Here is a 13,122-nt window from a genome sequence, read left to right on the forward strand (position 1 = left end):
TGGTGAAAGAGGAAGGCTACATCCTCAAGTGTAATGCTGAGGAAACCGGCCACTCCATTCCATCAAGCCATCAACGACCATCACAAAGGTAAATAAAATGACTTTATTATACCGTACAGTTTATTTCTTTAATTATAATACCATAGCACATTTATTATACATAAAATAAGGTATATTTTGTGTAGTTTTAAGGCTTATTTAGTTGAAAATTATATTTTATGGGGACCTGGGAACAGATTATTCTCATTATAATTGTTTCCTATGGAAAATTAATTTTTGGGATACACACTTCGCCTTACACACTGTCTGGGAACCAATTAAGTTCGTAAACCAAGGTATCACTGTACAGATAAAATGTAAACATAAAATTAGAGATTAAAATTAAATTAAAGACAAAAATAAAAATAAAAATGCAGGTACTCAAGCTTTTCCTATGGAGGGGGCACAGCGGTTGCATGTGCAGGTAATGAAAATAATAATAACTAAAAATATATAAAATAAAGTACTAAATATACAATAAATAACCAAATAGGTGAATAGATAAATACATAGATAGATAAATAAATAGACAATAAATAGACAATAGCTAAATAACTCAATAACTAACCTATTAAAAAAAGAATAATAATAAAATAAATACAGAGACAATAAATAACTAATTGACTATATAACTAAATAACTAACCTACTAAATTAAATAATAAAAATAAACAAATAAATGAACAAATGAATAAATACAAAAATACAAAAATAAATAATTTGCATAATGCATTTTTGCTTTTTTATTTTCTTTTTGATATTTGGGCTAAATGGGACCCGATGAGTGTAAAAAAAAAAAAATGAAGAATTATCTTTTTCCATAATGTAGTTTCTGAGAAAAATACAATGCAATCCATACATATTGCTTTATATAGCGCTTTAACAACAGCTGAACCTGGAACAAAGCAATAACATGGGAAAAAGGGCAAATGCTCCCCTTTGTGGAAAAAAAAACACTGCCAGAGGCCATGCCCAGCGCTTTATCGGCCCCTAAGCATGAAAAAATAAAACCCGAACAAATTCGAGAATGGCGCTCTATGTCATATTTTCAATTCCATAATAAATATATGAATGGCAGTGAATGAGTTAATATTTATTTATTATCAACATTTATTTATTTTTACATTTGTTCGCGATTGTTTGGGGAAAGGTTTTATTCGAGTAAATGTGTACAGCGTAGTGAAGGTAGCCCAACATTGCATGACATGTGATTATAGCCACCGACTCAGTGAGTCGTCGGGTTGCCTGGGCCACCTCACTGAAAAGTGTGAAGGTAAGTGGAATTTTGTGGATACCTGTGAGTCACAGCTGATTGCAGCAATGCGGGTAGGAGGTGAGATGAGGGTGTATCCGTGCTTCGGCATGGCGTGGGATGTTGGTTGACTCTGCGTTGCTAATTAAAGATGATTTAAAGGTGTGCAAAAGCTGCTTTCCGCCGCCTCCAGATAAAACACTAGTGGCAGATGGAGATGGATGGAGCCACAAAAAAAGTCCAACGCCACTCCCGTGTAATCTTTCTTTGTCTACAAGCTAAAAAAAAAAAAAAAAATCCAAATGAGATACTACAATGGCAATTATACGAGAGTATGTTGATATCATCATGTCAGCTAGTTTTCTCGAAAATGGGTAGCGGGGTGGTCGTCTAGTTGCTAGGCAACCTTTTAGAGACGTTATCGATACTGGCCAACACAATGAATGGACTTATTGTATTGTTTTTGCAATATTTTGGCCTGATGAACTATCGACTTCAGCTGTCCATGATCAATTATGACACGTTCACAAATTAAGATTCATGTCAGTGGGGCCCTCAAAAAAGGCCTAATTCATTAAAAATCCAAAATGGCTTAACACGGAGAAACAAATACAATGATACCTCGGTTTACGAACCCCTTGGCTTACGAACTTTTCGGTTTACGAACGTTAAATCTGTGAAAATTATACCTTGGCATATGAACTGTATTTCGGGATACACACGGAGCGCCACAATGAGTGATGTGTCTTCGGTTAAATCCACGTAATTGGTCAAGAACGCAACAGTGCATGTGTGTGTGTGTGAGGGGGGGTGTTAAACAAGGTTAAAATAGGCAGACGACAGAGAAAAAATGGATAGAAAACAGTGACATTTGGACTCATTTCAACTTTGATAGTTCAAAGGCAGAGTGTAGACTCCAAGGTTAAAATATCCCATCAATCAGGCTCCACAAATAACCCGCACAAGCCATCTGTACACTTGATGCAAAAAGCGTTCTAACCAACTAAAACGGAACACAATTGATGAGGAACTAGGTAAAATTATTGCAGAGAAATCACCTACAAGGGATCATTCCTCAAGATGGTGAAAGAGGAATGCTACGTTCCTCATCAAGTGTTTAATGCTGATAAAACCGGTAAATAAAACAACTTTATTTTACAGTACAGTTTATTTCTTTAATTATAATAATACCATATAACATTTATTATACATAAAATAAGGTCTATTTTGTGTAGTTTGAAAGCTTTTGTGTAGTTTGAAGTTGTGAAGGTTTGAAGTGTAGTTTATGGGGACCTGGGACCAGATTATTCTCATTTTAATGGTTTCATATGGGAAATTAATTTTTGGGATACACACTTTTCGCCTCATACACTCTGTCTGGGAACCAATTAAGTTCGTAAGCCAAGTTATCACTGCATTCTTGCTGTGTAGCAACATGCAAATGCTGCATTCACATGCTAAGCAACCAAGCTGATCATGTCGGATTCCGCACAGTGACGATCGACACTCCTGGTGAATTTGCATATTGGAATATAAAGATACAGTAAAGTCTCGTTATATCGATATCGGATATATCGATAGTCCCGGTTATATCGATACTATTTCTATGCACACACGGACAAAATTACATGAAAACAGGGTCGGATATATCGATAGTCCCGGTTATATCGATATTTTTTCGGACTCCCTTGAATATCGATATAACGAGACTTTACTGTATATATAAATATAAAAAATAGAATATAAAAAAAATCTATATAACAATAAATTTTGAGAACAATGCGTCAATTGTGTGCTAGCAGCTGAGAAAGGAAAAGCTCCAAGCATAGTCAAGATATAGAATAGGTGATGAATAATATTCATGAGGCATGAATATACCATCACAAGGCAAGACATAAGTTTAAATAAGACCACATGATTTATGTACGTGGTGTCTTGGTGGATTACGTCTTTTCCATCAAGCAACAAGATGGCGACCAGTTTTTAAAAGATGTATATAATAATATCCATATACATTCACTCACAGCCGCGGTGAATTGCAACGCATTCTACCCAGACGCCAAATAAAATAAAAAATATAAAATACGTTATATCAAAAAAAAATAAAAACAATAAAAACTAAGAAAAAAAGAACAGTAACACATTAAAAATGAAAAATAACAAATAACAAATGAAATGTAAAAAATAAAAATGCAATTTATAATTTCAAATTCAAAATACAAAATAAATAAAATGGAATTAAATTAAATAAAATAATTAAAAAATGAAAAAAAATCAATAAAATAAAATATGAAAATTAAACATAAAAAATACAATTTAAAAACTTAGAATTAAAGAAATATAAATTTCAAATTTAAATTTAAATATTAAAAAGAGAATAAATTAAAAATAAATAAAATGGAATTATATTAAATAAAATTAATAAAATAAATAAAATAAAGTAACATTAGAATAACATAAAACAAAATAAAATAAAATAAAATAGTACGATTAAAACCATTTGGGATGGAAATATTTAAACAAAGCACATAGATTAAAATAAAACCTTACAGCATATCGCTTGCAGTGTCGTCAGTGGAAAAATACCGGCAGGCCGGTCTGATTTAGCCTATTTGCCTTTAGCAAATAAATTGCATTCATGGTCTAGTTATTATTAATTATTATTATTATTATTATTATTATTATTATTATAAATACACCAATGCCGGCAGAACAAAAAAGATAAAGTTTAAAGGACAACCGACGTCTCCGGACAAGTTGTGTCCAGAATTTGTAAAATGGCTTCAAATGACTTCTAGTGAGCGTATTTTAATAAGATTCCACCGCATACAGCTATATTTTACGTTTTAAGACTTGCGCTGAATATTCAGGAAGTCTTGTTTTTGAGTTGCTCACAAGTCCGTACGTGACGTCACTAAAGGAACGCCCCTGACCGAAAAAAAGACGCATTGTAGCGGTCCTTCCATCACGTCAATGTAGTTTGCTGTACTTGTTTGGTCTGGGGACCTCATGTTGCACCCAAAAGCCTCCAGAAGAGGGCGTCCAAGCTCCATATAAGAAATTTATCAGCCTGTGGAATCGGAGGTGGCCACAGGAGGTCGCCATTTTGTGCCTCTTTTTGGGTGAGACATTTCCCCTCAATGTTGCCTCATAATTGCACGGAATAAATTCTTTAATCGATTGCAAACATGTATGCTTTCCTCTTCAGAACTATTTGAATCATATTCACAACTGGATGTGTAACAAGAAAGCATATTCTCCGAATCTGAAGCCATTGTTTTGATTCTCCAGCAATGCAAGACGTCTTGGCGTGACGTCACTAACTGGGGGCGGGACTTTCTGAAAATGCCCAATTCGTAGCGCAATTTTTTGCAGATTTTGGACACTTTAAGTCATTTTTATTGGTGTTTTGCATTTGAATAAAATATCATAATGCGTGTTTTGGGTATTTTAGATGCTATAAAACGTTTTTCTGATGTCAGTTAAGAAACTAAAAAGTGACGTCGGTTGTCCTTTAACCTAAAAAAGTTCAGTCTAATTATATGAAGAACAATTCATCGACTACCTTGAGTAAAAAAAAAAAAAATGCTTTGAATCATTCACTCTCTTCTAAATTTTACTTTGTTTAGAGTGGGACCAAACATGCTCCATTTCAGAATATCATTTGCCTCAATTTAAGTAAAACATACGCTGAAATTTTACAAAGTGCTTGATAACGAAACTGACGCCTTCATCCATCGTCGTTATTTGCTGTTCTCACCACGTTTCACCCCCAGGAAAAAAACGAGGCCAACAGATGCTTCAATCGAAGTGGCTTCATTTCGGGCTAGGTCTAAATCCTGACACCAAAGTCAAACCCATTACGCCGGAGCGAGGTGAAATCAGGCAAATTTTACCCGAAACTCTTTTCACGGGGTTTGATGATGCTTGACATCAAACATTCACACTCAACCTCAATAATCCCCCAACCCCCTACTGTGCGTATTACCCAACCAAAAGCCATCAATAATGATATGTCGGCAACCAAGAGCCACTAAGCTTAGCCTTGTGTCACCATTTGAATGGGTGAAAATGTCTCTTTCTGTCCTATCAACACAACATATTTTTCCCCCTCTAAACTGAACAGTTGGTGGTGTTCACTTGTCGGCCGTGAAACTGTCAATGTGGACTGATCATGAGAAAAAAATAATTTTTGCCCACCCGTTGAGATGTTTATTTTGATTTGCAGATGCGTACGCCAAACGTGAAGGTGAAGTTGGACTACAAATCAATTTGAATTCCAAGTGCCTACTGGTGGGCCAAGATGGATGATAACCCGGAGCAGGTGCGTGAATATGTTGGCCCCTAAAATTTTTCGTTGTTGACGGGGGATACAAAAGGTCATTTTTTGTCATTTGTTGGCAAGATATCACAGTCTAAAGGTCGTAGGCTCGATCCAGGCTGTGGCTCATCTCTATGTAGTTTGCATGTTGTGCTCATGCCTGCGTGGGTTTTCTCCGGGAATTTCAGTTTGCTCGCGCATTGCAAAAACATTGCCCCAGGGTGTGAGTGTGAGCGCGGAGGGATGTCTGGGGTCTCACGAGAACAAGTGGAAACTAAAACCAGATGTAGCACGAAAAAAGGGAGCAATGGTCATGAATACAGTGATTAATTTTAAATTGAGAAAATGTAAAATTTTAAATTGAGAAAATGTAAAATTTTGAATTGAGAAATTGTAACATTTTAAATTGAGAAAATGTAGAATTTTAAATTGAGAAATTGTAACATTTTAAATTGAGAAAATGTAAAATTTTAAATTGAGAAAATGTAAAATTTTAAATTGAGAAAATGTAAAATTTTAAATTGAGAAAATGTAAAATTTTAAATTGAGAAATTGTAAAATTTAAACTTGAGAAAATGTAAAATTTTAAATTGAGAAATTGTAAAATTTAAAATTGAGAAAATGTAAAATTTTAAATTGAGAAAATTAAAAATTAAAAATTAAAAATTAAACACAGAAGTTGTATGTGCAGGTAATAAAATTAATATTGATATTCAAATTGACATTGAAATTGACATTGAAAAATTAAAATTAAAATTAAAATTAAAATTAAAATTAAAATTAAAATTAAAATTAAAATTGAAAATGAAAATGAACATGAAATAAATTTAAAATTTAAAATTTAAAATTTAAAATTTAAAATTAATTTTAAAATTAAAATTTTAAAAGTAAAATTTTATTTAATTTAATTGAAAATTGAAAATTGATTTCATTTTCATTTTCATTTTCATTTTCATTTTCAATATCAATTGTCAATGTCAATTATCAATGTCAATTTGAATAACAATATCAATAGCAATATCAATTTTATTACCTGCAATGCCCCTCCAAATGAAAAGCTTGGGTACCTGTAGAGGTGTGCCATGACCACGGCGGTCATCACGCATGTTAGGACGATAAAAAAAGCTTAACACACGAGCGACAATACGACGTGAATCTCATTGTGAGGACTTGGAGGCAAAGACACTTCGAATATGCAAATGACACCAGCTGCAGGACATGTTAAAAATACCCGTCGCTGGCTCCTGAACGAAAAATCGTGAAGCTAAACAGAGCCATTGTACCCAGTGTGCATTGTCCTTGCTTTTATGAATCGATGTTAATTGCCAAGCCGACAGGAGGGCGATTGAGGCGGGGGGGGGGGGGGGGGGGGTGTTGTATGTTTGCGGCATTTTTCTAACTGGCGCTGGATGTAGTCCAAGCCGTGTTGAGCAGAGACAGAGAAGAGGTTAAATTGCTGTAACATCTGTCTGCTAAGGAGCGACGGGGACCAATTTGGAAGCGCGGCATCATATTAATGCCATTAATCATCACGCAGTTCGTCATCCGTAGAGACGAGCTGGCACGCGGGGTGCATGCATCTGTGTGAATTTCTTCCAGTGCATCCTCCAATTTGACTCTCGCGCCAGGAAAAACGTTGAATTTGTTGACCTCAAAGTGACTCGACACGTGTAATAATCTGACAACTTCAATTGACCAACAGTCCAGTTCATCCAACCGATCAAGTCAAGATGGCGCAAAAAGTGAGGCGGGAATAAAAAAAATAATTGCAGGTATGCAAGAAATACATATACAGTGATACCTTGCCTCACGAACTCCATTGGTTCACAGACAGAGTGAGTAAGGCGAAAAGTGTGTATCCCAAAAAATAATTTCCCATAGGAAACCATTAAAATGAGAATAATCTGTTCCCAAGTCCCCATAAAACATAATTTTCTACTTTCTAAGCCTTAAAACTACACAAAATATACCCTATTTTATGTATAATAAATGTGCTATGGTAATATAATAATAATAAATAAACTATACTGTAGAAATAAACTAAAATAAACTATAATAAAATATAATATACATTATACATAATATAAATTATATAAAATATAATAAAGAAATAAACTATACTATATAATAAGGTCATTTTATTGACCTTTGTGATGGTCGTTGATGGCTTGATGAAATGGAGTGTCCGGTTTCCTCAGCATTAAACACTTGATGAGGAACGTAGCCTTCTTCTTTCTTGAGGAATCTTGAGGAATTATCCCCTGGAGGTGCTTTCTCTGCGATAATTTTATCTAGTTCCTCATCACTTGTGTTCTGTTTAGCTGGGTTGATAGCTTTTTGCATCAAGTGTACAGATGGCTTGTGGGGATATTTGTGGAGCCTGATTGCTGGGATATTTTAACCTTGCAGTCTACACTCTGCCTTTGAACTATCAATAAAGTTGAAACAAGTCCAAATTTCACTGTTTTCTATCAATACAACCCCCTGATTAGCATCTCCCCTCATGAAAGCAACTGCAAAACCCTTTGCGAATGAAACCTTGTGAAATTATGCGCTGGCTTAGCGATGTACTTCCTCCTTCTGACAACAACAAATTGATGCGCTTCACAGATGGCCTTTCATTGTCCGTCACTGGCAAAGCATCCACACATTCCCTCGACGGTCATTTCCTGGATAACGACACACATAACGACGGGATGCAGCGCGGTGGCACGTTCGTGCGAGCTTAAAGGTGAGCGTGCTTGCCTCGCTAGCTTTTGCGGCTAGCGAATGTTCTCTCTGAGTCGCCATGGCGCCAGTTTTGACAGGGACGTGATACGTCGGCGTCGAAACCCTTTAACTGGCTGCTGGTGGGTCGTGTTATTTTATGGCATATAAAGCCCAGAGATTTGGCTGTAGTGTTGCGGTGCAATCACGCAAGAGATTATCGTGTTTGGTGTGTGAAAGGGACTATAAAATGCATCCATGCTGGATCATGAGGGCAAAAAATGGCCAAATCAACACCTCAAATTGTTGATTTTTTTCTCACAGGAGTGGCAAATCCAAATCCGATGTTGTGTTTGTGATACAAATTTCGAGATGACCGTTTCATGCCGTTTTGCAATACAGTAAAGTCTCGTTATATCGATATTCAAGGGAGTCCAAAAAAATATCGATATAACCGGGACTATCGATATATCCGACCCTGCTCGCATGTAATTTTCCCCGTGCTGCATAGAAATAGTATCGATATAACCGGGACTATCGATATATCCGATATCGATATAACGAGACTTTACTGTATTTACATCATTGACTTGCTTTATTTAAAGGACAACCAACATCACTTTTTTGTTTTCTAACTGAAATCAGAAAAACGTTTTATAGCATCTGAAATACCCAAAACACGCAGTATGATATTTTTAGTCAAATGCAAAACACCAATAAAAACTGCAAAAACTGCAAAAAAAAATTAAACCGGAAGTAGCCAGTGTCAGAAGGTCCCGCCCCCTTGTTTGTGACATCATGCCAGGACAACTTGCCTTGCTCTAGAATCAAAACAATGGCTTCAGAGATTTCAGATTTGGAGAAGATGCTTTCTTGTTACTCATCCAGTTATAAATATGATTCAAATAGTTCTGAAGAGGAAAGCATACATGTTTGCAATCGATTAAAGAATTTATTCCGTGCCATTTTGAGGTATCTGGGGGCGGGAAATGTAGCACCAAAATATATAATGTATATATAATTATATATATAATAACATATATAAATACATGTACATATATGTATACACATTATATGTATATTTCTGTGTGTATACAGATATGTGTCTTATATGTGTATGTGTGTGTGTGTACATGAGTGTATATGTATGTGTGCGTGTGCACACGTGTATATGTGTGTACATATATATATATATATGAATGTGTGTGTATACATATATGTATATTTGAGGTTGTGTGTATATATAAATGTATATGTGTGTGTGTGTGCATATATTATAAAAATGTGTGCGTACTGTGTACATGTATGTATACTGTATATATGCATGTGTGTGTAAGTGTACATATATGTAAAAGTGTGTGTGATTGTATGTGTGTATGTGCATATATTATAAAAATGTGTGTGTACATATACTGTATCTATACTGTATATATATATATATATATATTTATATATATATATATATATATATATATATATATATATATATATATATATATATATATATATATATATATGTGTGTGCATGTACATACGTGTAGATCTGTGTGTGTGAATGTGCGTGTGTGCGTGTGTTTGTGTGTGTGCATATATTATAAAATGTGTGTGCACATATATGTATACTGTATACGTGTGTGTGTGTGTGTGTACATGTGTGTGTGTGTGTGTGCTTGTGTGTGTCTACATGTGTGTGAAAGTCCCCCGTTTGCAAAGGAGGACAATATTAACAATCGAGAGGTATGTTGTCGCACATGCTTTTGACTTTTTCCGCCACATTTCCCACATTGGGGACATTCCCGTCGCTGGGATAGCTGTCTATTAATCTGGGATTTTGATTCTGTAATCTGTCTGGCATATGGTCCTGTGGATAAATCAGACGAGCTCGACGAAACGCCGGCCCAGAGGAGATATCAAAACGTCCTTGCTTCAACGGTTAAAAACGTCAAGTGCAATTCTTCTGACCTTGCTGTGTTAAAAGCTACTCGTTGGTGAATGCACATTTTTTCCCCCACCTCTCTCTCTACTTTTTAAGTACTTTACAGATGTCATCTTGCCAAAGAGAGAAGTGGTCTGTATTAATCTTTGAAATGTCCTACACCTCTGGGGCACAACATTAACTTGTGTAAGAACGGAGGTGTCATCAAAAAAATACAATATGTGGCTCTATTTAAACGTGCAAAATCAGGGTATGAGTTTGATGACTACGGTACAACTTTTGGAACTGGAACAAAAATGGCATTTACATCATTTACTGCCATTCACAAAGTGATTCGGGAATTGAAAATATGACGTAGAGCGCCATTTCTGAATGTGTTCGGGTTTTGGTTTTCATGCTTGGGTGCCGATAAAGTGCTGGTCAGACCTCTGGCGATGTTTATCCCTTCCATGAGGAGGTAGCTTTGCCAACAGGTCAAAATAGTTAAGACGTCTTACCCTGTTCTTACAACTTTTTTTTTTACTCATTAAAGTATGTTTACTTTAATACAAAAAAATTAATACACAACGGATATATTTCAATATAGCATAATCACTACTATCTATTAGCTCTATCTAGCTATCTATTAGCTCTATCTCTAGCTAGCTATCTATTTATTTGCTATCTATTCGCTCTAGCTAGCTATTTATTAGCTCTCTAGCTAGCTTTCTGTCTATTTCAGTTACTTCCGGGTTGAGTTGAACGCTGGCGCGTGTGGTTGCCGCTGCTCAACAACAGAGAAACTGTGATTGTAAAGTGACCTTGAGAGTTTTGAAAAGCACTTATGAATGAAATGTATTATTATTATTATTTTGTCCATTTTCATGCTTTGTTACATTTTCAGCTGTTGTTAAAGCACTATATAAACCAATATGTATGCATTGTATTGTATTTTGTACAGCCGCCCTCATTTTAAGGTCATATAACTCCAGACCCATATAATTTAGGAATTAACTCTTTTTTCTCTGATGAAAGAAGAGAGTGTCTAAGATTTTTTTAGGATGCATTGAATGTTTATGTAGTCCTCAAATCAATATGTACCGACCTGGCTATCTATTTGCTATCCATTCGAATTTGATTAATCTCGCAATGGAAAAATTTACAGTTCACAGCAGCAAAGTTAAGAATGGATGATGAAAGAAATGAAAGAAATAGAAAAACAAAATACATTAGCTGCTTTCTATCTATTTGCTATCCATTAGCTATCTGGCTAGCTAGCTATGTAGATGGCTATCTAGCTAGTTAGCTAACTGTCTCACTGGCTATTAGCTGTCTGTTAGCTAGCTAGCTTTCTACTACTGGGTTGAGTGAACGCTGCCGCGCATATATATATATATATATATATATATATATATATATATATATATATATATATATATATATATAGTAACAACTTAGACTAAAGTTAAGTTAGACACATAAATGAGTGGAGAATAATAATCGTTGGATGTTTAAGAATGTGCAAATATAAATATATATAAAAAATAGTCCAATCAAAAGTGACCTTGAGAATTTTGAAAGGCCCTTATAAATGAAATGTATTATTATTATTATTATTATTATGATTATTATGATTATTATGATTATTATTATGATTATTATTAAATGGCTGACTGGGAGCCCGTATAAAGTCCATAGTAAAAATAAATGAATAAATACCCTTACCCATTATTAATATTCTGTTGGTCTTAGAATTCGAGTGACAATGACAAAAACCCTGGCACTGGAGTGGACACATTTTTGCACATCGTCTGGCAGTGAATAGGTTCATATCAACGACTAAATTTTACATTCTAGAGGTATTTTGCCAGATTCAATGCATAAATTAGCAGATTATAGTACTAATAATTTAGCATCTATTGTCTCTTGGCATGATGAACTCCATGTAGGCTACTTAATATACAAGTCGGTAGCATCCATTTAAATATCCTCGCTGGCGAGAAATCTTAATTTCCCAAGATACTATAGGATAAAAAAAAGAACAACAACAAACAACAATCATCAATCATTGCAATCCAGCTGCAGCACCTCGGTTTTGACTTACTTTATTGTCTACGGGCGCCCCTGCGAGCCGATGATGTAACAAGGTCTCTGCTGGTTTGCCGTTACAATTTGTAATAGCGGCCGTGGCATTTCGACGCATGTTTAAATGGCATCCTCATTATCGAGGAGAGAGACTCTAATGATATTAATAGAACGTCAAGTGTATTCCGAGGGTCGATGCTGTTAGTTGGCTTCCTAGAAAGTCCCAGAAAAAAAAACAACAACCGGAAGTCACGGGAGGACTTTCATTTATTTGGATTAAAATGAACCGGCCAGTGATACCTTGGTTTACGAACTTAATTGGTTCCCAGAAATGGTGTGTAAGGCGAAAAGTGTGTATTCCAAACATTAATTTCCCATAGGAAACCATTACAATGAGAATAATCCGTTCCTAGGTCCCCATAAAACATATTTTTTTCCTACTAAATAGGTTTTAAAGGACAACCGAGGTCTCTGACAAGTGTCCATAATTTGTAAAATGGCTTCAAATGACTTCTACTGAGCGTATTTTACAAAGATTCCACCGCATATAGCTATATTTTACGTTTTAAGACTCGCGCTGAATATTCAGGAAGTCTTGTTTTTGAATTGGCGACGAGTCCATACGTGACGTCACTGAAGGAACACCCATGACCGAAAAAAAGACACATTGTAGCAGTCCTTCCATCACGTCAATGTATTTTGCTGTACTTGTTTGGTCTGGGGACCTCGTGTTGCGCCAAAAAGCCGCCAGAAGAGGGCGACCAAGCTCCATGGAAGGAATTTATCTTTTTATGGACGTTGTAAT

General features: G+C 35.3%; 1 long non-coding RNA gene across 1 annotated transcript in view; it reads right to left on the reverse strand.

Annotated features, from left to right (window-relative positions):
- LOC148898742 (uncharacterized) overlaps nucleotides 1–13,122 on the reverse strand; it is an 87,179-nt gene that overhangs the window by 30,492 nt on the left and 43,565 nt on the right. The window contains exon 3 of the long non-coding RNA XR_016114629.1: nucleotides 1,334–1,568. This is a non-coding gene — a long non-coding RNA (uncharacterized LOC148898742). The remainder of the gene's footprint in view (nucleotides 1–1,333; nucleotides 1,569–13,122) is intronic.

This window comes from Hippocampus bargibanti, linkage group LG04 (assembly GCF_051943395.1).
Source record: "Hippocampus bargibanti isolate YZ-2025 linkage group LG04, ASM5194339v1, whole genome shotgun sequence".
NCBI lineage: Eukaryota > Metazoa > Chordata > Actinopteri > Syngnathiformes > Syngnathidae > Hippocampus > Hippocampus bargibanti.